At 43.0% G+C, this 22,586-nt stretch overlaps 1 protein-coding gene across 12 annotated transcripts in view; it reads left to right on the top strand.

Moving 5' to 3' along the window:
• ATXN1 (ataxin 1) overlaps positions 1-22,586 on the top strand; it is a 230,610-nt gene that overhangs the window by 25,552 nt on the left and 182,472 nt on the right. For 7 of the 12 annotated variants that reach the window (XM_075083973.1, XM_075083977.1, XM_075083980.1 and 4 more), the window contains exon 3: positions 4,274-4,372. The exons of the other annotated variants lie outside the window; for them this stretch is intronic. The gene's annotated coding sequence lies outside the window, so the exon portion shown is untranslated. The remainder of the gene's footprint in view (positions 1-4,273; positions 4,373-22,586) is intronic. 12 annotated transcript variants of the gene reach the window in all.

The following is a 22,586-nucleotide window of genomic DNA, read 5'->3' as shown; positions in this document are numbered from 1 at the left end:
TGTGGTGGCAGTAGTGACCAGTGACCGTGGTCTGTGAACCATTTGACAGAGCCTGCTTCTGAAGAGCAGTCGCTCAGGGAAGCAGGCTGGCTGTCAGTGGGCGCCCAGTCACTCTGTGTAGGGCTTCACTTTTACTGGGAAAACCTTAGTGAGCTTGGAAATGGAAGGAGATTGAAAGCCTGCTTAGCCTTTCCACAGGTGAAGTGAGATCATGAAGTTATCTTTTTGGGTGTTCTGAGTGTTTTGTAGATTATTAACTATATTTTTTTTATTTTCATGTCACTTTTCCTGCTTCTTTCCTGTGCATTTTCAGTTGATTGATACCTCTTTGTGTTTGAATATATGTGCAGTTTTTTGATATCTGAAATTCTTTACTGATCTAATGAAGTAATTAAACTGGGTGACTTTGAAAACATGGTAGGGTAGCGTAGTGAATTTATTTAAAAATTAGTTTTTGTCATACAACATCTTCTATAAAGTTACCAAACATTCTGTGAGCAGCGTTGTGGTTATGGCTGTTTTTAGAGGACTTGAGAGTTTGCTGGAAAAATCATCCTTCAGAGTAAAATATTTTCTGCTTGTTTTTATTATGAAAGGGAATAAACTGTTACTGTCAGTGTTTCTGGGAATCCATCCATGTGTCAGACCTTGTAGTAAACGATAATACTCCCCTGGCCATATTTGAGATACTGAAGTGTGGAAGTCAAAAAGCCCTCATTTCATTATTTAGATATTATGCAAATAATGCTTTTCTTTCCTTTTTTGCACTATCTCTGGCAGCTTTTTAAAAATTCCAATGCACCCCTGGTAGATGGGCCTGAAACAGGAGAAGCCAGTGCTGAAAGTTCAGCCTGGTTCATATCTGCCTCTCTTGCTTCATCGCGAATTCACAGCAACCCACTGGCATGATAACGTGGAACGAACAGCAGAGTCATATGCAACTTTGATTAATCCTGAGCAGTCAGGCTGGCAAGAGAGTGGAAAATGCTCTTCAGCGGGAATTTTGATGCTTAGAAAAGTCTGAGGTGCAGCACAGAGTTGTGCTGTGTATGGGAGTCAATTCTCGCTTGGATGGGGATGGCCTTGCTCCTGTCCCGAGCCCGTTGGTGCCGTGGTGCAGGGTGACAGAGGAGGAGGAGCAGCAGAAGGTTGTGCCCACGGGGTGGGCAGGAAAGCTGCCTGCCCTTCCTAGCTGTGTTCCCTGGGCGCTTTGCTTTGCCTTGCCCACGCATGGTGGCAGGGAGGTGCCTGCCGGGGGGTTCGCTCCGGCAGCATTTTTCATGATAGGGCTCATGGAGCCTTGCTGGAGTTCAAGTGAACTGTATAATTAGTATCATTTTAGCTTCCAGTCGGCTGTAGTAGTACTAGGAGGCTGTTTCTGCTTTGCATAACTTAACTAGAAAAGATATTTTTACTTTCCTTCATATATGCCTTATATAGAAGAACATGCAGTGTGGCTTTTGTCAGGAGACAGCATGGACTGTATTTTCCAGTGTAAGGACCAGCAAACATGAAATCTACATCTAAATGCTTTTCCCAAGCATCCTCTAGGCAGACTAGGGAGAAGAACTGCTGGGTGTGCAGGATGCTCGTACTTGAGCTCGGGGCAAATGCATACTCTGGTCCCCACTGGCATCAAGAGAGTTTTTCCATTGAGTTTACTAGTAGTTGAATGGAGGAAGTGATCTGAGAAATCTTCCAGCCTGAGGGATGTGAAGTAGGAACAAATGGGAGGAACCCAGTGATATGAGGGAAGCAGTAGGCTAGGAGGAGGAGGGTCCAGTAAAATCAAATAATAAAACACACCCACAAAACTGCAGTGCCTGAAGTTTGAAAGAGTAGCTCCGTGCTTACATGCTTGGCACAGCTTTAATTTTAAATTTTTCTCCTTGCTTCAGGCTTCCTTCTGCCAGAGAGGTGGTCCGTGTGCCTGCCCTCTGCATCTGGAGAGTCCCTGGTCTGGTCATGCCAGTGGTGGCAGAGGGCCATAGCCAAGGAAGATAAGAGTGTTCCCTGTAGCAGTCGTTGCTCTTGGGTGGGTGTGCTTGGCTGGTTTTCCAGATCATAGACTTCAGGCAGTAGAGCGTTAGAAATATTATAGGCTATTAAATAGATGGTTGGAGCATTTAGCTGCACTACCTGCTGCTTTTAATAGAGTTCAGATTTGAGATTTTTGGGGCTGAGAGGGTTTTGACTTAACCTTTGTTAATTTGCTTTTGAAAAAGGAAGTTCTTTCATGCTTTGAAGGAAAAAAAATACGAAGACAGAACTGCAAGTCTCTTCCTTAAATCAAAGTTTTCTGCCTGAAATGGGAACAACTGAGCAGAGCAGTTTAAATAAACATGGCCATAACTGCTTATCTGAGACACCGGCATCCTCTCTTCTTACAGTGTTAACTTTTTTGTGGTATCCTGGCATCTCTCAGTCACTGATGTGTTTGTTCTCACAGCACCTCCTTCTCAGGCATATACTTTTACGTCCATTTGGTAGTTGCCACCAAGATTTGAGGGTTCATCTGAAGATTTTGCTCCAGGAGCGTAGGTTTTCTACGCCTCTGTAGATGAGATTTTGGAATTGCTGCCTGAAAGGTCTTTCCCCCTCCAGCCCCCACTTTCTCTTTACCTCTGTCGTGGCTTCTTCATTTATTATGGAGGAAAAAACAGAGGCAACTGTTCTTGAGTCATCTCAAGTTAGTGTTCAGCACAGAACAGGATAAAATCTAGGTGAGAGACAGCAAGTGGCTGATGATGTCCAGTTGTAGCCTATGTGGGGGGTCAGTGAGTGTAGTATAAATACTGGGAGAATCGCTGAAAATTACATATGTTTGTGGGAGGGCAAGGAGTTCAGTATTGTCCTCTAAAGCTTGTGCCTGAGCGTGGGATCATGTTTCTTCTAATAAGTACAAAAAATGTGTGGTATTGTGAGAATGGCTTATTTGATACCTAACAGTACAGCTTGGGTGGTTTTGCTTGTGCATGTTAAAATACTACAGACTCACACTCACTCTCTTATCCAGGGAGCGCTGCAACATGTAAGTAACTTCTGTGCACTTAAGTGCTTCTACTGTACCGTTGCTTGAAACTTCATTATTAAAAATAATTTTTATTTAAGTTAATAGTTTGCTCTTACAACTGGCTTCAGAAGGACCAATTTGTTTTAATTAGTACATGAACAACAACAAAAATATCCTACAGAATGTAGGATAATAATTTATTTGATAGGTATAGTAAAGTAAAAAATGCTGTGATTTGGTGTCATCATTTTGGTATTTGGTAGAGTACTTCTGTATGTTCGGTGGCATATTCTTTAAAGTAACGGAAGAATAAGAAATGAGAGAAGCTTTTTGTTTTTTTCCATGGGAATTAATGTGTCTATACATTTATGAGGCTCTAGCATATGTTTTTCCTCTTTTTTTGGCTATGTCCTGAGGAAATAAAATAAATTAAAGAAAGAAAAAGAGAAAAATGACAACTGTGCCTCTCTCTCTGCCAGTTCTGTCATGCTTCAGACAATAGTGCATCAGGACATGGGAAGTGATCTCAGCCATATTTTTAGTCATATTTAAAAAAATGATACTTCTTGGTGAAATAGTCTTCAAAATTATAAAGCTAGTACCCATGGCAAATGTAAGTATATTGCACTGCCAGCATCAATCTAGTATATAAAGAGCTTCACAACTGTTTGTATTCTTTCATAATGGGCTGCAACTTGTTTACTAATGCTTGAAAGCATGTACACATCAAATAAATCTCTGGTATTTGGGCCATAGTGTACCAGCATTATGCAAAGGGAAGATTAACCACACTCTATATTAAGCTACGATCCACTTTACTCTTGATTCCTAGCTATACTAAATCAACCAAACCATCAAAGAACGAAATTAGTGGAGGGGTTGCTTAGATAATAGATTTATTTCCATGTTTATTTGCATTATTGTTAAGAAAAGGGCAATCAGAAGAGCAAATCTCTTTGGGGCTCAGGGCATTATAAATTAATCATAAGACATGAAGTGAGCTTTTGGGTGTGGAAAACTAACAACAGATGCAAATGCTACATTGCTGCATCGTGTGGTGCGTATGGTGTTGCTGCAACAGCTGAGAGACAATACGCTCCCTTTGCTGCTGCTGTTAATAGATAGTCTTTAGCAAGCATTATATTGGCAAATCTGACACAGAATGATTTGCAACAGTGACTCAAAAGATTTTCCTAACATGAAGCATCTTTATTGCATATCATTTTAGCTCTTTCCTGTTTTTACTCTGCTCTCTTTCAGTGAAAAGGTCAAGAAAAGCAGTAGCTCAGTGGCTGAATCTTTCAGAAGTGCTTTACAGCAGGGAAAGTGGGGAAACCTTTTAAAGTGGTGGCTTATTCAGTAAGTTAAGCCTTTCGTTCTTCAGTTAATTTATTTTGCCTATTTTTTTTACTGTTGAATCTTATGTATCAGAGTAATTAAAGTGACTTTTAAGGTATTTCCAGGCAGGTGTAGAACTCCTCATCCCCACCTCAGCTTCCCCTCTCCCCCAGAGGTAGCCTTTGCTGTATGAAACCTGTCAACCCACCTTGCTAGACATGGTAGAGTTGAGTCAACTGGGTGTTTTCATAACGTGACTGTCCATCTGCACTGAATGTGGTTTGTTGCCATGTTCAGGTTCGGAGAATTACAATGTACCTCTTTCTTCTTCACTTCCTCTGCACCCACTTGAGTAATGTGCTCCCTTTGTCATTGCACTCTGAAAGCCACCAGCTGCATTAATGAGAGATTTTTGAAGCCCAAACCAGGAGCTTTTGGACTCTCCCTAAAGGTATATTTGGTATTGCTGTCACTATAAGAAATTTAAAAAGAGAGAACTCTATCCTTTATGGTAACAGATAGAAATGGAGGTACACAGGAGGATTATCTTGAGGTAGCTAGAGCTTCAGCGAGTGCTGGTGCCTTACTGTTGATTCAGATTGAAGGTCAGAGCCATAAAAAGTTAAGTGCTGAATATTCAAATTTAATTTATAGCATTGAATTAGGACGGCTTATAAGTTTAACTAGCCTTAAGGGTGCTAAGAATTTCCAGCTGAGGCCAAAAGGACTTTCAGGTGGTCAGCAGTTCTTATGGCCTGAATATCAGGGCCTGATACTACTTACTGTAGTTTTCTTGCACACCTGATATTGCTGCGTTTTTCACAGGTACGAGTTTCTTTGCTCACATCTTTTCATGCCTCATTTGCTAACTCTTCTGCAAAATTGGCAGGATGACAGCAGGCAACTCCCTCATCCCTTTGTGTTAGGACTAATCCTCGGGGTTCTTTCTGATGTGTCTCCAGAAATATGTATTCAGCTTAGGCTGAATGTGGATTTGATTTGTAATTCTAAAATGTGGACAGTGCAGATCGCTTTCTGAGTATTTTCTCTCTTAAAAAGAAATCGTAGAGGTGTACATGAACAGTTCCAGAGTTTTAAGCTCTCTGTCGTATAAAAAAATCTTTTTAAAATACAGATGTACTTTGGTACATGCCTAAGTACTTCGCTGAATCTCTGTTTGGCTTCATTTAGTATACTTGCAGCTTTATAAATAACAATTAGATGACTGTTCATTTAACAGGTTGTGGTATTTTAGTGCTCTGAATTGTGTTTTTCTGCTTTGGCATGGTAGACAGATTTTTATTTTGATTTCAGATTATACGACTTGTTTTTACTCCAGTCTTTTTTTACTTAACATATGATTTAATTAAAATTTTGTTTCTGTGATTGATAGTTACTTTATTTGATACCTGTTCATACGCATTTATTAATTACTTTTTCAATGTACTGATATTTGTCAGAAGAGAATGATATTACTACTTTTCTCTCTGAAAATATGACTATAAATTACTGTAATTTTTGGGATACATTTCTGGTATGAGCAAACAATATTCCCGTGGTGAGTTTTCAGCTATGGAAAACTGGGTTATATATAATATATTATAGAAAAGACCTGCATTCCTCTAGAGAGGAATGGCATTGTGCAACTCCTGGAAACTATAAGAAGAATCTAAATGTATGTATGTTTGTATTCAAAGTATTCGTCAGCATCTGCAGTGTTGTTCCTCCTGGTTCACATAGGGGTCTGGAAATGGTTGGTTGAGTTCTGTTTCTGATTTTTTTTTTCCTTACCCCAGTTCTATAGGACATGAGGTGAATGGTTCAACTCTGCAATCTCGGTGCAGTCACCTGCCAGGTTCTTCCCAGAGCCCCGCATCTGCTGCTGGTGCGGCTGCGTTAGGTCCTCAGGTGATGATACCTACAGTCACTGAAGATCAAAATGGAAGTCACACAGGTGTGTGACTTTATTTTACGGACAAGTACAAAAGGATTTAGCAAAATTACAAAACAAGAGCAAGCTGTGTGAGGAGGGAGGATAGGATATATTCTTCCCCGCTAAAATCATAACGTTAACATTCTTGGCAGCCTCACTGAGCTACACAGTAACTTCTGGTTTACATTTTAAAAATGCACCAAATAGCATATACTGTTTAATTCCGGGTTGCATTATGCAACAGAACGCAATTGCCTCGGTGGAGCACATCTGCATTGCGAGAGTAAACTCTCCTGGGAAGCAAGCGCATCTTCCACAGAAGTCGGAGTGAGGCGTAGGCAGGGCATTGCTATTTTGGCAAGCAGAGGGAGCCAGCGCTGGAAAGCTGCCTCACCTTTCACTTTCCATGGAACTTACCCTTTCTCCCTGTTTCAGGCACCAGCCGCTGCCACTTGCTTCTCCTAGTGCTGGTGTGGGGCTGGTGATGCTTTCAGTGGTTGATTAAAGCATTAATCTGGGTTTTGGGAGCCATGGTCTTTGCTGTCTGCCTGGCTTATTTGTGACCCCTGAGCCAGGATACATGCTATTAGGGAGCAGTAAGGAATGCAATTCAAAAAATACTTGGAAGAGCTAAGAAAGTGTTTTGTTTTCATTAAAAAAGACCCTCCAAAACAAAAACCTCACCTCTGTGGTTGTACCTTCTTTAACTGATAAGTCAGCAGCAGTTGATGGCAGGTACAAAATTCCTGTCATTTTTATACTGTATTTCTTTTTTTTTTTTTTTCCCAAGCCTCTCTCTTGCTGGAAGCAAAGTCAGGCTCCTGCTGTCTCAGTTCAGCTGAAGCTCTTCCTGTCATCCTGAAACTTGGTTATCAGCCCTCCTATTCCTCTTATCAGCATGCATTACATTTTTATGGCAGTGTTTAGCAAAGACTTTCCAACAGCGCCTATGACAATGTAATTGGACCTCTCTGTGTGATAGAAATTACTCCTTCTTTAATGGGGGGCTCTGGATGCTTTCTAACACGGCTTTCTTTGAAACAGGCTGGGTGTCTGGTTGGCCAGTCTGTAATGTGGGTGCACAGAATTTCACCATGCACTGTTTGAAGTTGTTATTAATGGTTTTCTGTTGAAATGCAAGATGGGAGTGAGTGAGATTCCCCAGGGGTCTGTCCTGGCTTTGGTAATAGTCATTGTTTTCATTATTGAAATGATAGATGTATCAGAGAGAGCAGTTATTAAATTTCCATAGGATAAGAAGTGTGGAGGGGGGCTGCAGACTCCTTAGGGGATGGGAGTGAAGTTCAGAGCGGCCCTGGCTAACTGAAGGAATGGTTTGGGGAAGAAACAACAGGATATGAACTTAGAAGCACTGCACAGGGATAGAAATATCCAGTTGCATGACCCAGGATGCGAAATGGCTGACTCAATAGTGGTCCTACAGGAGAAGGTCTGGGAGCTGGAGCTGGGCTGTACTGGGGGCAGTTTGGCCTGGTTTAGTTGAATAGAGTGTTAAAAATCACAGCTGGTTCCCAGACCACTGGAGAAAACCAGCCTGCATCATGTCCTGCTCTCCTGTCCCCTGGGAGCTGGGCTGCCAGTGCTCTGCTGAGTGGGCAGTTTTTCCTTCCCTCCCCTGCCTGCTGCGGCTCTGACCCTGGAGCTGGTGACCCTACAGCTCTGTCGTGAGTGCCTGCAGGGAAGAGCCCCAGCTCAACTCCTCCCAGGCCTGGTCCATGTCCGCAGAGCAGCGCATCTGAGAGTGGAGAGGATGGTAGGCCTAAGGCGGTGGTTGTTGTACATACAAGGAATAAAGTTTCCCCATCCCTGCCCCTTGAAAAAGCACTCTTTTGGGGTGTGTAAGGAAAAGGCACGAAATAACCTGTCCACTCCACTCAGTGTTAGAAGTGGCTCAACATCTACTTTGGGGCACACCATAGTCAAGAGCCAGCTGGATGGCATCCAGGGAGAAGGCCGTGAAAATGATCAAAGATTTGGAAAACATGACCTGGGAAAGAAGATGAAAGAATTGGGATTGTTTAGTCTACAGGGGAGAAGGCCAGTAACAGACATGATAGCAGTGTTCAAGTATGTGGAAGGTTCCTATGGGGAGGAAGGGGAAAACCGTACTGCGCAACTGCTGGGGTTAGGACGAGAAGAAATGGACTTAATTTGAAGGTGGCAAGGCTTAGGTAAACGTTTAAGAAAGCTTTCAAGTGATAAGGGTATTTTGATGCTGCAGTCATTTGCCTTTGAGAAAGCTGTGGAAGCATCGTCACTGGAGGTTTTTATAAAACAGACAAACCTCCTCCAGGAATATTTTGGGCATTGCTTTGGGGAAGGAGGTGGAATGCATGCTTCTGAAGGTTGTTTCCCAGGAAATAACGAAGACTTTCTCTCTTGGGGTTGTTTGGTTTTTTTTGGATCCTGTGAATTTAGGTAATCTCTAAAACCCAGCAAATAACTCAGAAGGTAGTGGCAATTCATTATTGCAACATATCAGTGGTAAATAGACAGCTGATTTATGCACAAAAAACGATGATGATGATATCCTTCTGCTCTCTGTTCTAGTTTAAAAAAAAAAAAATCTGTGAGTAAGCTAATTTTACTGGAACGTTTCAAAAGGCTGTTCCTGTAAATATATTACTCTATACAGAAATAGAGGAAGTGATGTTGGTTGGCTCTGCTTATTGAAATATTGTGCAAACACAATCAGTACCCGCTAATACATAGCGTGGCCGTAGTAAAGCCAGCAGTACTCCTTGAGGCACCGGAGTTTTACACTAGAGCGTGATGTTGTATTTTCAACTTAGATGTTTGTGCACTTGTGTACTACTTTTACGTGGAGTCGCGGAGCAGGCTGAGAAGAACTAGGCTTCAATTACCTCATTGCTATCTATACATGAGTTATTCTTCTCTATTTTCTCGTTACATTAAGTGCATGAGGTGTCAATTGAAGAACAAACCTCAAACTTGTCCTTTGCTTCTTAAGCCAAAAAGCACTTTGGCAGCTCCTGTGGCCACCATGTTTTCATCTCCGCGTGTGTTTGCTGTTCAGTACGTGGGGGTAGTGTGGGGAAAAAGGAGAGGTTGTTTCCCATAGTGTAACTTCCTGCCTTGAGAAATGGCTCGTAGTGTCCACATGGATACTTTCCTCTTCCTTTTTTTCTCGCTGGAGAATCACCTCCATGACTTTGCAAGTTTCTGCAGGTCCCCTGAAGCCTTCTAACTGAGTTTCTGCTATAGAACAGAAAAGTATTTTTCTTTGTGAAACAGAGCTTCCCCTGTCCTCATTGCTGTGTGGGGCAGGGAAGAGGAGGTGGCTGGGAACAGCCTGGGTGGTGGAATGCTACAGGACACCTGTAGGATAGACTCCTGATTAGGCAGGGCCAGGCAGTTTGGGTCTGCTGAGAGCAGCCAGACTCCTTGTCTCCTGCTCAGTGCAGCTCCTGACTTGACAGCCCTGAGGGGTGTTTTGTCGCTGTCATCCTGGGACTAGGAGCACTGGCGGAGGGTGGTGCAGAGTCACCATGTGCCCAGCGTGGATTTAGCAAGGCTTATCGTAATCCTGGCAGGATCCACGCTAACCCCAAGTGGTCAGGCATCACCACGTGTTCATGTCCCCAGCCCTGCAGCTCTGGCCACACAGTGCTGTGCTTACGCCAAGAAACCTGCTGCTGAGCCAGTCCTGGTGCTTCTGCATCTGGAAGAACCGCCCTGAGCACTCAGAGTTGCTGGCCATTACCTCTTTGCAAAAGCTTCCTCCTTCCAGTCTGCGGCTATGCAGGTTTGTGTCCTGATTGAGAGTGGTAACAAAATGATGGCATGCATTCACACATGCACGTACCTGCATATATTTTAGCCTCTTGCCTTTTTTTAATTTGAAATACTAGTGTGCATTTGTCTCTGTTGCAGTGTATCTGCCATGCATCAGCAAACAAACATTCTTCTTCATGATCTTGAGTGTCCTGTCTCACAAGAGATGAATCAGCGCCACTCCTCCTGTGGAGCGTTCTTCAGGGGGATTTAAATCGCTGATTTCAGTTGTGACTAAAAGCAGCAAGCAGGAAAACTCTATTAAAATAACCAGCTTCTCAACTTGTTTTGCATTTACTCTTCTTAGTTATTTTCCTTAAAGAAGGGAATGCTTTCAGTACTTGAAATAATTTTATATATCTTTTTTAAACTTAGACTATGTTATATTTCTACAGCTGTTACACCAATAATCTGGTCCAGCATAGATTTATGTGGGCCTCTAGTTTGTCTGGTTTTTTTTATTTTAATCAGTGGTGCGTTTTCTAGTCACTGTTTACTAGGTTATATTTTTGCCTGTGACTTGTATCAGGCTACATTCCCATGAAAATAAACACTCAGCAAAAATGCACAAAAAGGAGATTTTGAAACATTTCTGTCACATAACTAAATGCTTCCTTAAAATAGGAGCTGGGAAATAGGAGGGGAAAAAGAAAAAAAATAGACTTGTTTTGCATTAAAATTAAGCCATTTTTAAAAGGAACAGTTAATAGTAGTTATTAAGGGTTGGATTTGTTTGTTTGTTTGGGGTATGGTGGTTTGGTTTTTTTTTTTTTTGTCACAGTATCTTGGAGAGTTTTGGGACTCAGATCCTGAACTCTTGCACATCACTTCCATTAAGAAATTATTTGAACTCCTGTTTTGTTACTTTTACAACTTCCAGCTTCTGTCTCCTGAGTATTTAACTCAGCCTGCTGAGTGCACTGAAATGAAGAAGATACCCTCTCTGGTCTGGCAGGAAAGACTGCTACTGCAAGCTGATGTATGATGTCGGTCAGGCCTAGTTTAAGAAGTGTAGTCAGTAACTGCTATCAGTTCCAAGGTTTGATTTTCTTTGAGACTTCGGCAGCAAAACAACATTCTTCTCAAAACATTACTTAAAAAACAAAAAAGTCAAATGGTTGCAATTGATAGAGTATTTGAGCATAATATGGATCGTCACAGATTAGTTTAAAATAGTCTGAAGGTATGTACATAAATGCATGAGAGAGAAGTCACTTATTTATTAGTCTGTATGTGGAAGGTACTGACCTAGCTCCACTGTGTCCAGAGGGAGAGAAGGTTGTATAGTAGACCAAGGAGAGGAACAGGGTTTAGGGCTTTGCTGTTGTGTGCCCAGTCACATTCTTGGATCTTGCACAAGTGACTCTGTCTTTCAAATTCATCCAGCTGTAAATGAAGAAGTGAGACTGAGCACTGTTGAGAGATTTTAGGAATAAAGCTAGTAATTTTGTCTTCTGACATGCTGCACCTACATAATCTCTCCCAGGAAAAGGCAAGTGAAATGCTACTTTACCCTTTTATGCCACTGTCCCTTCAGGATTGCAGCAATGGCTGTCAGTCCCACGCGGGACAGTGAGCGCAAGGCACACATGGATCAAGCGTGCTTAACACTGATCAATTGTGGAGTCTGGTGGTTTTCTTCTCAGGGAGCTTTGCAAACACGAGCTGGAAGATACTAGACAAACTTCTTTCTCTAGTGTGTGTATGAAAGGCCAGTTCTTGGAAACTGGGGAAGGAATTAAGGATGTGGCGCTGAGATGAATCTTCAGAAGTGTGCACAGGCCAAGGATCAGGTGATTTTCCCCCGCTTTCATCTCTTTTAGCCATGACTTGTTGGCATTGCCCCTGGTCACCATTCACGCAGGGGGAGAAGTTATTGCTCCTGGCATGTACTGTGCTGGTTAACTCTTAGCGGCATGAACTCTGTGCTCTGTCACTTATGCCTTTGCCTTCTGCTTTCTGAGCTCGACACCTGTCCTCAGCCACCTTTGATGCAGGATGTCACCCTCAATTAGCTGTGTCTTGCATCTTGGGTTAGATGGATGAGTGCATCTGATGGCTCCTCTTGAAAGCAGATGTGCAGAAGTGTGTATATTGCCAGGGGGCTGTGGCCAAGAGATGTAGGAACCATTTTGCAGAACTATCAGTAATGGTTTGTCATCGATTTGTCACCATTTAGCAGCCGTCAGTGCTGAGGGCCTGAGAGCCCTGTGTTGGGGGTTACATAGGTGCAGCACTTTATCCAGGCTGAAGGCAAGGGAGTCCTCACTGAGCCTGCGTCTGAATTCTGATCATAATTTGTCACTAATTGTCTTCGGGTTAGCAGGCGCTCTGTGTTCTCATGCAAATTGTGCAGTGCATTTCAGGAATTGCCTGAAGAACATGTAGGACTCTCATCATGAGTTCAAAGCAAATCAAAGAGCCCATGGAGTGTGAAAACCAGCAGTTAAATGGGTATAAAGGTGTTTCTGCATAGCCAAACCCTTCAAGGGGTAATGGAAAGATTTGAGATTGTGAAAGAGTTGTGCATCAGCTTCCATGAATACTGTACATTTTATTTTTTTTTTTAACAGATTGCCACTGGAGGCTGTAATCAGGAGTATGTTTGTTTATAGAGCTACAAGGGGGAGGCCAACACAGTGATTTGTGGTTGCAGACTGATTCACTGCTGCTGCAGCAACTGAATGGTGGGCAGGGTGGGGTGGATTTCAGGAGCATGAGAGACACTAGCTGCAGGCAGCTAAGAGAGACCTTCTGAAATGAGTAAAAGAAAGCAGTTCCTCTACAGGCAGGCCAGAAAATGGAAGTAGCAGCTAGCAAAGCCTCTAGACAAGATTAAAACCGACAGGAAATGAAAACTAACTTCACTGTTTGTCTTACAGGCTGACCGCCCTCTCCCTTCGCTAATGCTCGCAATGTCCGTAGGAGAACAGTTCCTCTACCTACTTCTTGGAAGGCGCACACTTGGGTTAGATAAGTGCGTGACCAAAGCACAGAGCCAAGCTTTGCTGCCAGTGGGGCTGCATGAGCCTTGGCTCTCAGTCCAGCTTTATTTTAGATATGCAGTTACTGTCATTATCTCTGTAAAGCTGCATCTGAAAGCAAGGACGTGTGTAAAGAAGGAAAGTACGTCTCTTTCCTGTCTCTCTCTATCTCTCTGCCTGTTAATCTGTTACAACAGATCTGTTGCTGTGCAGTGTGTGTTAGGCTCAGCAACTGCTTGGCGTACCTGCCAACTTTTGGAACCTATAAATAAGGATGTTTGGAGCCCGGGGGGGATAGACACACCTTCTAACGCCATTGAAATACTTGGACACAACGTGCTTATTTTGGCAGGACAGATTGGGAAAAATGGAATATATATATATATATTGCTAGAATATAGGGACTGTCTATCCCAAATAGAACAGCTGTCACGTATATGTGGCTAAAGCAGATTTGCTTAGATTTATTATAGTCATGCTATGAGCTGCACTAAAAGAAAATGAAACAAGTCATCTTTCATCCCCTCAGATGCAGACCTTTGCCAAAGTTTGTTTCTTAGAAATTAGGTGAACATGATGAAGCAGGATCTTTTGTCTAAAAATAGAGCATTTTACTTTCCATCTTGCCCCTTGCAGGCAGGGTATAATTTTACTTCAGCCAAGAAGTGAGATAAAAGGCGATTTGAGCTTTGCCTTGTCTCTGTCCTCTTTTGAGCTGGTGACAGAAGGTCTTCATCCCTCCTGACCAGGTTCAAAAGTCCAGAGAGTAGGGGTCCTGACAGAAAAGAACCACCATTGCAGGCTGTTCATGTGGTCAGGGCAGCAGCTGCATTTTGCAGGTAATGGACCTTGCATATGACTGTATGGTTTATGCTACCCAAGAACATGGTACTTGGTCTCATGGGGCTAAACGTTCTGCTCTTGCAGCAAAATGGGGTTTGCAATCCTGAACAAAAAGATGGAGCTTTAAACCTGAGTTTTGCAAAGCCACCTGAGCTGCAGGTATACCGAAGCATAGCTCTGCAAATAGTCCCAGCTGCCCTTTTGGTTTCTTGAGATGTGTATGAGCTGTGCGGCTGTGGTTGCCTCCTGGCTCTGCAGGTGCATGCTGGGGAGGCAGAAAGGGGGTCGGAGGGGGGCTGCAACGCTACAGCCTCCTGCCCCCAGCGCCCACCAGGAAGACAGAGTCTGAGCAGCAAGAACAGAAAAGCTGGCCATCAGCCAGGTTGAATGCCATGATCCCAGTGACAACTTCCTTCCCCCCTTCTCTTCCTCTCCACCCCACTGCCTGAGTGGTTTGGAGGGTGGTGTCCCAGGGTGCTTGCCAGGGTGTGTGCCTGTTGTGTGTGTGGGTGCTGTTACTTCGCTTTTCTGTGCTTTTCGCATGTGGATCTGTCTGCACCTGTTTGCCCGCTGCTTTTCTAACCCCATGCATGGTGTTCTTTGATTCACAGGATTGTAAGCATACGAGCCAGCACGTGGCAGCTTGGCACGACCATTTCATTAGAGCAAAGGAGGCCTGTGTCCTGCAGGGTTGTTTTAGTAAAGACATGTCCCATCTGCTGCTTCTTATCACCCTTCTTATCTGTGCTGCTGACTCATGCAGTGTGGTCTGCTCATCTCTCCATTGCAGTCACATCACACTTCGAATTACCTTTACTATGACTCATGCTTGTTTTTTCACTTGGCAAGTGTCAAGCCAAAAATGACCCAGTCTTGTCCCTCTCTCATGTGCTCTGTTCTATCCTACCCTTTGCCTCGAAGTCGTGTCCCTCTGTCATAACCTTTTCCTTCCCCTCAGGTAAGTGACCTGTAACTAAGTTTTAAGTTGTGTAATTTCATCTTTCATAGCATCTCTGCACTGTGCACCTGCGGCTAGTGAGATGGCCAGGCTTGTCCTAAAATATGTTAGTTCCTCTTACTTGCCTTCACAGATATGTTTGGTGGATAATATTTTTTTAAAATTGTTTCCTCTGTTTAAAGAAAAAGCATGTTTATTAATGTTTTGGTGTGAAATTTTGCATTTGGACAACAAGTGTGTCTTTCATGTACTGATATGCAGATTTGCCTGCGTGTTTGGCTGATGAGACCACAGCTTCAGACAGGTTGTGCTGAGGTTTCCCTTGCTTGCTCTTGGCCTCTACTTCCAGAATCAGCTCATAGACCAAGGCATGCATCCTGTGTGGGCAGTTGGTAACTCGGTACACAGAGCTTGAAATCCCCACTTGAAGTGCTAGTGTATTGTTTCCAGGTTGAAGAGGATGATGGAGTTGTGCTAGTGAAGGCTTGGTATTTCCTTGCTTCAGGTGAGGGGAATTTTGGCAGTGATTTCTTTGTGGACAGTTTTGGACCTTTTCAGTGCTGAGATCCCTAAATCCTTTTCAAAGGAGAGCCTGATATATGGTCCACTGAGGATAGATGATTGGAAAAGGTTGCTGTACAGTTAAACCGATGCTGAGTTCTCTATATTACTGCCCTGAGCCCTTGGTCTTGTCAACTTCTGCTAAAACTGGCAGTCTGGTTGAAATCTGTTTGCCTTGAATAGACCTTCAATATCATAGAAATTGGCCTAGAAATGAAGGACAGAAATTCTGTGAAAAAGTTTTAGTACAGGAAAGTTTTTTCCCCTCATTTTTTTTCTAGCAAAGGGCTAGGCAGGTTTAGATTGCTGTGACAATTTTCTTTCCGAGGAATAAAATTAGACTTTTTTTTTTTAATTGGGGCATACACAAATGGTGAGAACACACAGCCTTCTCTTTTAGACTTGTGTGTGGAAAACACTTTTTAATGTTAAACGTGTAGCTTCTTTTTAGACTAAGCTGCTTAAAACTTTTCCAAAAGCTAAGTGCATTATAGATTTGTCTGTGCCCTTGGACGTAGCCTTTGAAGCAGCACCACCTGATGAAGCAGACCTTCCAGTCCTGTCTCAGCATTCTGAGATGGAGAAAATTCCTTTCTGTACCCAATATGCAGGGAGTCTGGCTGGTTAGAGACTTGGTAGCTCCTTCTTATGGAAGGCACCAGTCAGTGTTTCAGGATTTCCCTGATGGTGTGTGTGCTGTACAATGGCTTGGGTGGATTGGGCACTTTGCTGCTAACAGCTTGGTCTGAAAATAGCAGAGGATATGTGGTGAGTGCAGAAGCTTTACCCTTCCAAGTTTGTGGGACTGGCCAGCTGTTGGCTTCAGTCTCTGTGCAGGTATGCCACGTCCTCTCCCATTCCTGTCTCACCTCCCTATTTAGCTTGAAAACTTCATGGTTCTGTGAATTGCTGTTGCTGGGTGTCCCTGGAGGTGTGCTGCCAAGCTTTGTTAGTCCCTGGTGTAAATAAATGGGGCTAATTGTGAGTGTAAGAAAAATATTCCATTGTTTCTGAGAAGCATCTTGTTTTCTTGTGAGCCTAAAGTAATGTGCTCCATAACTCTGAACCACAAACATACGGCCCTCCTGCCCAATGCGTGGCATCTGAATAGGAAACGGGTTGATCGTTCAAGTCCTTGACCCTTGGAGTTTTGCCTTTGCAAGAACATGACTTCAGGTGATAATTATATATGGTGCTGAGGTATGTCATGGGCACGCAATGAGGTGCAAAGGAGATGGTGCTTATCGACAGGGGTCTGTGTGCCTTGCAGTCACGCGCCTTGGCTGCACCCTTGGGAAGACGGTGGCATGTGGATACTTCTCCATTTTCTGGTTTCACTCAGGGCATGAGGGAGGAAGTGTGGGTGTGCAGGCGGCCGGTGCTGTGCCCTCCTGCTGGTTGCTGCTGGGTGGCTCTCGCATTGGCAGGAGCAAGGTGGTGCACTTCCTGCCTCAGGACGCTGGGCAAGATTGGTACAGGCTTAGGTTTACTCCGTGGCTCATTTTACCCATATGCAAAATAGATGTGTAATGATACCTGCCTTTGTTGTGGAATTGAGGCTTAATTAATTAATTGATGTTCGCTAAATGCCTTGAGATCCGAGAATCACTGCATGTGCCCCAGAGCAGCAGCTCTTTGAGGTTGGAGAACCATCTCCTCTCCCATGATGAGGTTTCACAAAAGGAGAGGCTCCGGCCTCCCCCAACCCCAGCACCTCTCCCATTTTTTTGGGGTGAAGCAGCGCTGCGCTGCACATTGATTCTATGGCTTGCTCCCTCTGACTTCTGCCTACACAGATAAATAAATAAATAAGTACATAAACTGATGTGCTTAATGCAGTCAGCACGTAGGGCACTTGCCAAAAGAATTTCACAAAGCAGCAGAGCTGGGTTGCCAAATGTCATGTCTTTTATATAAAGCATTCTTCAGGAAGCAAAGTTGCACGGGGGGGGGGGAGGGAAGAAGAAAATGTTATAAAAACTCTCACTGCAGTAAGAAACATTTTCTTCCCCCACAGGGAGAATGTCTGGGCCATGTCATGGTGGGATCAAGGGAGTCTATTTTTATTTCATCTTAAAGGCCCCTCTCTCATTTCTTTTCCGCGCTCACCCTCCCAAAGAGTAATTCTTTACCATTCTGGCTTGGAGGGCTCAGTTTAGATTAGCATTCAAAAGCAGGGCTGTGGGATGGTCATCTTATATGCGAAAATATTTGCCAGTGGATTTTGGGTGGAGGGAAGGCTGTTTAAACAGTGTTGGTGCCAGAATGTTTATTAGTTTAATATGATTAATGATGGAGGAAAGCCGACGGAGTTGGATTTTTTTTTTTTTTTGAGGAGTGTGGGGGAGGCAACGGAACTTCAGCATCAAAAAATAAGAGTGTATGTTGTAAATGCATGTGAATGTGCTTTTATTGAGGGAGCTTATATATACAGTTATGTGTTTAGGTGTGTCTATGTTTAGGTGTGCATTGTGTCACCTCAGCAAGTGTGAGCTGCAGTGGTTTGACCCTGGCTCTCCTCTGACGGGTGGAGTTTGCTGTGGGATCTGCTGTGTTCAGAGAGCCTCGGTATCAAACCCTGCTTGAACCGCACCCCATGACTTGCCGTGGGCTTGCAGGAGCCGAGGCAGAGGTGCCCTGGGTGAGACGGCCCCTGCCATGTTTCCCCAGGGGAGAAGGATGCAGGAGGATGGGCGGGTGTGAGTGGGCAGCAGGCTGGATTGGGCGTTCTGGGGTCAGTGTTGTGGCCCACGGGCTGTAGGCTGGGTGTGGGTGTCCTGGGTAGCTGGGCTGAGTGGCGAGCGGCGTTTCGCCTGGTTTTAGAGCCCTGCAGGGTTCCCCAACAGCAACTGGCTGCTGCTGCTCAGCTCACTGGGCTGCTTTTTGGTAAAGCCGTGGGAGGATGAGTTTTGGATATCACTCTGTGTAGAGTCATAGCATTGCTTCTGTTTATCCACGTACTCCCAGTTCCTATCTTGGGGCGGTTCTTACAGCTCCAGAGGCCAGAATTTTTTCCGCTAAATTAAAGCTTTGTTTTGGCAGCGTGTTGTCTGTAACTGTCTGCCCTCCCCACGGTGCTCTCAGCACTGTGCACTAACCAGTTGACTTTTTAAGCCTGGTGTGCGCTTGCAATGATGTAAGCCTGGTTCATTGAATTGGTATCAATAACAGAGGATTGGAGCTATACTGAAGTTTACAAAACAGCATTGAAATTGATTTTTCTGAACTTCACCCCTCTATGGTGTTACAGCTCACAGGAGTATTTAATCTAATAGCATAACGTGGGATCACTTAGGGTAGTGCAGCCTCACAACTCAGCCCTCCCATGCCATAACTGCAAACTTGACAGAATATGAATTTAAACTGTATATATAATACTGTTTCTATCCTTATCAGTCAAAATTCAGTTGAACTTCCATCAGGGTTATTGCGTGGCATGGCAGAATAATTACCACAGTGTGCATTAGCAGTATGTTCATTTGTCCTATATTTTATCAGGAACAAATCAGCACCAATAATTGGATGGGCAGCAAGAGCTGCTGCTTTTGGATTCCTAATGCCTCTATTGCAGCAACCTAATAATTCATTGGCAATGAGTCTTTTTCAGTCAATAGAGTTAAGTAATTTAAAGATGTTGTGAAAAAAAGACTTTTTTCCTCCTTCTCCTTCCTTTTTCCAGGAGCAAAATTGGAATTCTCTGTGGTGAAAAGCCCACATGTCTGGGTATGGTGTTGGTGGGGAAGTCCTTGCCACACAGTTTGTTGTAAAAGTGCTGGCGTTTCTTCTGAGTTGTGCTGTGTCAGAAATAGGAACTCTTTAATCATACTTTTTCTTCCTTCTTGTAATTACACAGTTCTGAAGTCCTGCTCATCTCCTCGGGTTGCAAGCACTGAAATTTTCACTGCTGCTGATGTGAGTTCTCACCCACGTGTCTTGTATTGTGTGTTGAGCTAATGAGCAAGGAAGAAAAACCAATTAACAGGCTAGTGCTCAGACTTCGGTGTACGTGCTGTCTTTAAATTCAGAGTGCAAGTGGTGTAATTCTCAAATTGGGAGAAAAGTGTTCTGAACAACAACTTCTAGTACGTGTTTGTATGACCAGTGCAATGAGATTGTGAATCAGTATGGTGTAGTATTATTTATGCATCATTTTAGATTACTTTCTGAATGAATAAGTCACATAGTCCTTGGTATATATGAAACTGAATATGATATTTGCACAAAGAAAGAATATGTGATAGGGAACCCTTCCATTTATACGTAAGCATAAATGGTGCAGTGATGAGCCTGGGAAGAGCCTGAACTGGTCAGAGTTGCACTGACGTGTAAGTTCACCGTGTGCCCTCTCCCCCTTGTGTTCACTCCGGCTTCTAGAGGTTTTTTCTTTCTTCCTTTTTCATTGCAGATTTATCTTCTCAGCATTTTGCTTATGTTGTCAATGTAGCAGTGTTTGTTCAGCTCAGACCAAGAGAGGCATTTGGTTTTGCAGCGGACATTTATTTACACCTTTTAGTCTGTTTTAGATTGCCATTCCTTATGAATGTTATCTCACGAGCATTATAACCTACTGCTTAGAGTTCTTGGAGGAAACCATCTCTTTCTCTGAGTCCCTACGTAGAAGAGAGATGGAAAGATGGATTGGGCGTTAGGTTATCACTTTTTCTGGAGCTCATGTCAGTTATGTGAGATGTAAGAAACCTCCAAGACTACATCTGGTTGAAGGTTTTCTAGTAGTCTGCTGCTGTTACTGCAGTGCGTAGCTTAGCTTGTGTGAATGGTTTTGAACGGATGGCTTTGAGCAACCTCATCTAGTGAGAGACGTCCCTGCCCATGGCAGGGAGGGGGTTGGAAGAGGTGAGCTTTAAATGTCCCTTCCACCCTAAACCATTCTGTAATTCGATGGATCTCTAAGAAGTTTTTAATGCTATTTTTCTCCAGTGCAAGGATCTCCTTTGCATATTCACAGTCCTTACTCCTTTACTACTAGGAGCAGAGGGTACTGTGTCTTTGAATGTTTTGACAGTCATTGCATTAGTTCTTGAGTCACGACTTATGTAAGTCTCTTGAGTAGGTTTCAGGTTGCTATTTAGAGGTGATGATATGTTTCTTGTGGAGATACCGTGGAGGCAAGGAGCTTCAGGCATTGACTGTCTTGCTTTCTTTGTCCTTTTCTCGTGATTTTTGATACTTTTTTGTTTGTATGAATAGTCATGAAAGGCAAAAGGGGAGAAAATGGGTTCTTGGAAAAAGTGTGTCCTTAAATGCAGATGTAGGCACATAAATAGTTATATTCAGATTTTAAATTTTGCTGGTTGTCAGAGTGAATAAAAGAGAACAGAAAAGTCATTAGGTATCTCCACATGAGTGGGGCCTTGAATATGAGACCATTGCTGTTAAGTTGCTCAGATATGAATGTAGGAAACATAAGTTCAGGTCGTCAGGTTTGAACACTTTATGCAACATTACAAAAAAGGGAAGTGGAAAGAGGAAGGGTTGGGAGGTAAGGAGCAAATAATATGGTGGCTTGTGGGGAAGCCTTAGATATTCAAAACCAGTTACTCTAGGCTTAAATATTTTCAGCTTTTAAAACTATCAACTTCCTTACCACTTAATTTGACTTTTTGCCATAATCTTCAGGCTGCTTCTTTTTAATTTTCTTTACAGCTCTGTAAGCTGGAAACCTGGGGGGGGGAACAAGTGAGAGTGAGCATGACTTAGATTCTCACATTATCAAGAATGTGGTGGGAGGGAGGGGAGGAAGATAAATTTGTGAATAACACCATGCAAAAAAGTTCAGAACCTAGAGCCACTCTAGGGCACGGGAGATCCTGTAAAGTTTTGTGCCTTGTTTGTGTAAGGTGGTCAGAAGATTATTTTCTCCTTGTCTCTGAAAGAAAACTGACTCCCGACCTACTTGAAATCTTGCAGGATTTGCTAAAAATCATGGGATTTGTTAAGAGAAGTCCAGTGTGAATACAGCAGTTAACTCTAGATAGATGATCATTTTGACTCTCTGTCTTCATACTTCTAAATTTATTTCCATTACAGTGCTTGTTCTTAGGCATGTAAAATGTCTTTAGAGTCTTCATAAGGTTTCTTAAAATTGTGTGGAGGAAAAATATTAGGGCCGTGTTCTTCATGTAAACAATCTACAGATTTTCACTGTGTAAGCTGTGTGTGTATATATTAATCAGAAGGACAAAATACTTCTCATCATGAGCATTTTGCTGTGTTCAGTAGATTTCTTGTCAAATAGGAATGCGGATTTGGGACATACTGTGACTTTTCTCCTGATATTTTATGCTTGTCGTTGGGCACCTGTAGGATACTTGCTTGACTTGTGAGAGAAATACTGTGCCTGGCTGTAGGAGGAGTTCTGTTCAACGTTTTAAGGACTCTCTACTGTACAAACCTGATCTTTAACATGTAGTTTATTTCTGTTTACTATGATGGGGGCATTGCTTCAGTGGTACTAGAAAAACTTTCAGTTTTTTGATAGTAACAGTGATCTTTGCTTGCCTTGCTACAAATATGCTGAGTGGGGTTTTCAGGGATGGGATTTACTGCTTACTTTAGTGAGTTCTGCAAACAATATCTGACTTAATAATTGTGCTTTCTGCATGCATTACCAAAGAGAAGTAACATGTAATTACCTTCAGAACTTCTGAGTTCATTATCAACTCTCAGAACATAATTTAAGGAATAATGTGTATCCTGACTGGTCATAACAAGGCTGAAATTCCATCTTGGGCTTTTGGTGTCATCACAGAACTGGGATGGAATTACCGCTTTAATTTATGTACTATGGGGGATACATTATTTATTACTGTGCATTAGAAAATGATTAATCTCTGCTTGTGTTGCAAGGCTATCCTACTGCTCTGAGTCCCCAGGAAGTGCTGAGACATTGTAGAACTTCTTGTGCGGATTACAGCTTTATGAAGCTGCCAAAAAGACCATTGCATTATTCAAAAACTGCTAGAGGTGATGAAAATTTATGAAGCCACTATGGGGTTTTTCCTAACTAGTAGAATTCCTACAAGGCTTTAGTTTGCTAAACCTGAGCATTGCCTTACTTTTAGTCCCTTTCAAGTGTTTCACTTCACCTAAAACCATAATCAGATAAACAGGTTGAGGAGC

Source organism: Phalacrocorax aristotelis, chromosome 2 (assembly GCF_949628215.1).
Source record: "Phalacrocorax aristotelis chromosome 2, bGulAri2.1, whole genome shotgun sequence".
Lineage (NCBI taxonomy): Eukaryota > Metazoa > Chordata > Aves > Suliformes > Phalacrocoracidae > Phalacrocorax > Phalacrocorax aristotelis.
This window is presented reverse-complemented; position numbering and strand designations above follow the sequence as displayed.